We start from the raw sequence: 5,250 nt of genomic DNA on the forward strand, positions 1-5,250 counted from the left end.
GGCTGGGGAGGCACCCAGACAGACCCGATGATGGACAGACGGCGCGGGGGGATGCGCGCGCCCCCGCACGCAGAGCTGCGGATTGGAGGGGCCTGGGCGCGTGGGGAGGGGTGGGCGCTACGGAAACCCTGGGCCCCAGCCACCTCCTGGGTGACCTTGGGCGAGTGACCTGTCCTCTCAGGGCCTCCCTACCCTTAGCTGAGCAAGAAGGGAGAGAGGCAGGTGGTGTGAATAGACGCCAATGGCCCCAACATCCCTTTGTTTCTCTCTCTGTCTCTCTCTTCTTTCTGCATCTGGAAAATGGGAGTTAGAGTGTCACTTCCTTTACAGACATGTGAGGAAATCAAGGAAAGGAAGCATAGAAAACAACCAGCACGGGACCTGGAACATAGTAAACACACAACCCAGTGCATCAGAAGTCAAGTATTCATCCTATGGTCCAATCTGGATTTACCCAGGACCTAAAATGGTTCCGGAGCCTGGCATCTGTGGCTCATGCCTCTCTGGTCATGGCTACCTTGACAAGGCTGAGATCTGGAGGATAGTGGTTCAAGGCCAGCCTGGGCAGAAAAGTCCACAGACTCCATGTCCAAGATAACCAGCAAAAAACAAGACTGGAGGTGTGACTGAATGGTAGCTAGAACACTAAGCCATGAGCAAGCAAGCTAAGCACCTGAGGCTCAAGTTCAAGGCTGATATTGACAAAATAAACAAACACAATATACTATAATACAGTATAGCATATTAAAAATTAAAAGAAAATGGTCCTGATGAGGTATCTTACTTTCTCAACCTCACAAGGCAGGTGTTAGGATTCCTATTTTGTAAATGAGGAAATAGCAGAACAGAGAGTTCAAGTAATTTACTTATGGATGCACAGCTCATGGGTAATCTAGGAACAGTCAAGCTCATGGACCCCTCGGGTTACTCAGTACTTTGTGAGCACTGGGTTCTTTTCTACAGCAGTAGGATTTGGGGAAGATTCTCATTCTACACCTGTCAAACGGGCCACCAGCCAGCCAGAGCATGACTGACCTCTCAGAAAGTTCTGAGGTAGCCCATGAGCCTGCAGCCAGGGTAGGAAATAACCAGCTAGACCTAGGCTTGCTGGGACTAAACACTGTCTTGGGGGTGGGCACGAGCATGGTGAGTGGTGTCCCTTTTTTCTTGACATGTCCCAGTTGTCATTGAGATGGGCATGGGAAAAAGTGATGGTAAGTCTAACTGCTGGAGCTTGAAAGGAGGTAGGGACAGTTCAAACACCAGCAAGGACCGGGATGAAGGCCCTGCCTTTTTCCCCAACCCAGTCCAGCTGCTCCTCTCTTTAAGCCTGGCCACCCAGACCCAAGAGAAAGGAGCTTCCCACATGGGACCCAGGGTGTGAGGAGAGGACAGCCACATTCCAGAAGCCCAGCTGTGCACATGACAATGGACTTCTACATCTAAAAGCAATGTCTTCATTCTTCCCAATCGACTGGGAAGACAGATGTGTGCATCATTTTACACTCAAGGAAACTGTCCCCCAAGGAGTGAAGTCATGTTCCCAAGATCACACAGAGCACAGAATCTGTGGGCCTGGGAAATCCGGACAGCAGGGCTGTGCCTGAAGAGAGACAGAAGCCAGGGCCCCCAGAATCTGAGGCGGCCCAGTGAAACAACTCACCCCTCCCCCAGGGCCTGCCACTGCATCTGCCACAGGACAGCCCCATCCTCCATGAAGCCCCTGCCCAGCTGAGGCTCAGAGAATCATGATAGCTAGTAGGGTGTGAACAGGGATTCAGGTTTCCCAAGACTGACTGCAGCTGGGGGAAGAGAGAAGAGGGCACACTTATTGCAAATGTGGGGTGTGAAGAATCTAGCTCCACCTTTTTCAGATAGGGGAACTGAGGCTCAGGGAGCAAGACAAAAACAAATCACATGGGCAGTGGAGGAGGATGACCCCACTTTGGCTGGACCATCCTATACTTCTCTGTCCCCTTTCCCCAGGACCAGCCTCAGTCAGGAAGCAAGAAAATGGTAGCAGTTTCTGAAGGGGCTGTGTGTGTGTGTGTGTGTGTGTGTGTGTGTGTGTGTGTGTGACACACACAGGTCCTGGGGCTTGAACTCAGGACCTAGGCACTTTGCTTTTCCCCTCCAGGCTGGTACTGTACCACTTGAGCCACAGCTCTGTTTCTGGCTTTTTTTGCTAGTTAATTGGGGATAAGAATCTTTCTGGACTTACCCCCTGGGCTAGCTTAGAATTGTGATCCTCAGATCTCAGCTTCCTAAGTAATTAGAGCTGAAAAACACAGTCAGCAGCATCTGGCTTTAGAGGGTATCCTATACATCCATCACCCTACCCATTGAAGCCCCAATTTTGTGATCATAAAAGTGAGAAGACTGGAGGGACCAAACCTTGGACTAGTCCCTCCCTCTAATTCCAGAAGTTTTGGCCAAAATAACAACTTAGGAATCCAAATGGCAAATACCCCATTTCCATGTATCAAATCCTTCCCTCTGCACCCTCTTCCTTCCTCCTCTCAGTATTTCTTCTGGTCTCACATCAAGGCAGAAGTGAAATGGAGATGTGTACTGATTTAAGAAAAGTGTGAGATGAAAATGTACTTCCTTTTATTATATAGGGAGATATTTTTAAAGGCATATAAATAAACATTTTTTAATTTGCCTAAACGTTCAGATTTTATCACTGTGGCGCATGTGTTTTGTTACACCAGGAGTGGTGACTGCGAAAAATGAGGTTGCAGACTGCTAGTCCATCTGTTGTGGTGCAGAGGAAGTAGTTTCGGAGCAGCCCCTGGCCTAGCAAGCTGGGATCACCCCACAACACTGCCCTGGGCAGGCCTGGACCGACTGGCCCTCCTCACCCTCCTCACCCTCTGCACCTCACCTACCCAGGGTTAAGCTGGCATCCTCAAAGATCCAGGGACTCCTACTGTTGTTTCTGCCACCACGACCTGTTACATACATGCAAACATTCATATGTATAAATGCACATGTCTGCATGTGTGAATACACACACACACACACACACACACACACACACACACACACGCTGCTGCTGCTGCTGCTGCTGCTGGGGACCTCCTCTCCCAGAGCACTCAGGGCTCTGAACCCCACGACCCTCTCTAGAATTCAGCCAAGGCTTGCTCTGCTCAGCCCATACTGGGCTTTTGCCAATCAGTGACAGATTGATTCCTCCAGAAGACGAGAGTTCTTACTTGGGTGTGGGCCCTACAAATCTCCAGAAATTGTCCACAAAAACATCGTGTGGATGATTCTTACTGGCTAGAGGCCACCATCCGGCTGTGAGCCTGAGAGCAGCAGGCCAGGTTTATTTGTGGCTCAGGTTTTTACCACTAGTACATGGCCTGTTGTCTGGCTGAGGGGAATAGATGGACAGTTCACCTAGACAAAGCAGCACTGCCTTTCCTAGCCCTGTGGTGGCTGCAGGCTGAGGTGGAGGGGATGCTTCTTTCCTAAGCCAATACCATACTTACCTCCATCTCTATTGAAATTCTGTGGGCAACAGGAAACTCACCAGGTATAGGGAAGCCCTGTGGCACTGCTTGGAAGTGCACTGGGTATGCCAGGTAGCTGACACCTATAATCCTAGCAGTTCAGGAGGCTGAGAGCTGTGGATCATAGGTTGAAGCCAGCCTGGGCAGGAAAGTGCATGAGATGCTGACCTCCAATTAAACAGCAAAAAGAAAGTTGTTGCAAAAACTGGAGAGACAGTGTAAGCCTAGATACTCGGGAGGCTGAGATCTGAGCTTCCCAGTTCAAAGCCAGCCCAGGCACCAAAGTCCATGAGACTTTTATCTCCAATTAACATCAGAAAATCAGAAGTGGTGTTGTAGCTCAAGTAGTAGAGCAATAGTATTGAACTGAAGAGCTCAGGGACAGCACCCAGGCCCAGTTCAAGCCTCACAACTGGAAAAAATAAAATGTCAAGACAAAGAATGAACAAATGCAGCAGTGGACACTATATTGAAAATGAACTATGCAACTTGTGAGTGGGGATAGGAGGGGAAAACCGGGAGAGTGCCAGGGAAGTGTAATGTTGTCCCAAAAGAAATGTATGCATTGCCTGACCTATGTAACTGTAACCCCTTTGAAGATTGCCTTGATAATAACCATTTTTTCTTTTAAAAAGCTGGAAGTGGAGCCTTGACTCAGGTGGTAGAGCATTAGCCTTGAGCAAAAATGCTCAGGGACAGCACCCAACCCCTAAATTCAAGCCCCAGGACTGGTATGTGTGTATTACACACACACACACACAGCTTTTTTACCAGTCCTAGGGCTTGAGCTCAAGGCCTGGGCACTACCCTTTGACACTTTTTGCTCAAGGCTAGCACTCTGCCACTTGAGCAACAAGGCCATTTCTGGCTTTTTCTGTGTATGTGGTACCGAGGAATCGAACCCAGGGCTTCTTGCATTCAAGGAGAGCGTCTACCACTAGGCCATGCTCCTAGCCCCATGACTATACTTCTTAATGGAGTTAAAATACTAATTGGTAAGTGACTGCTAACCAGCCTATGAGCCCAGCCGGCCTCCTGTCTTCCTCTATGAGCCAATATCACAACTCCACAGCCTGCCAATCAGTGGTCTTCCAAAGGCTGGGGACAGGTCTGTCCTGACTTAGCTGTCCACAGAAACCATCTGTCCTCAGCACAGGGCATCTGGCAGATGTGCCAGCATCGCACACTCGAGTGCCACAGCCCCCTGTGAGCAGATTCTTAACACACCAGTGATGACTGCGTGATAGGCCCAAACCACCATCTTAGGACCTGTAATTTTCTTTTTCTTTCTTTCCTTTTTTTTTTTTTTTTTTTTTTTTTTTGGACAAACAGGCAGCAAGCGTCTGAGGACTTCAGTAAGACTTAAATAAGACTGAAGTCTCTCAGCCTGGAGGCAGCCATGTTGGAGCACAACCCATCAGATCAAAACTTGCTTCCTTACTGATAGTGGAGGAGTTATCATAATCATTCGGGCATTCCAGTAGGGATGGGAGAGACTCCAGTTAGGAAGCGCTGGGAATAAAAGAGGGAGGAAAATTCAAGGGATTTATTGCTGTGAGGCTCTCTCAGTCTTTCAACAACCAAAGCATTTTCCACAACTACATGATCAAACCCATTTCTTTTTTTCTGGAAGATCTCGTTGTATACAGATGGAAAAGGAGGCCCAGAGGGCAGAATTAGCTACCCGTAAGGTTACACAGCAAATGTTTATAAAGATTAAAAATAATCCCAG

The sequence above is a fragment of the Megascapheus bottae genome, chromosome 4 (genome assembly GCF_031878675.1).
Source record: "Megascapheus bottae isolate mThoBot1 chromosome 4, mThoBot2.hap1, whole genome shotgun sequence".
NCBI lineage: Eukaryota > Metazoa > Chordata > Mammalia > Rodentia > Geomyidae > Megascapheus > Megascapheus bottae.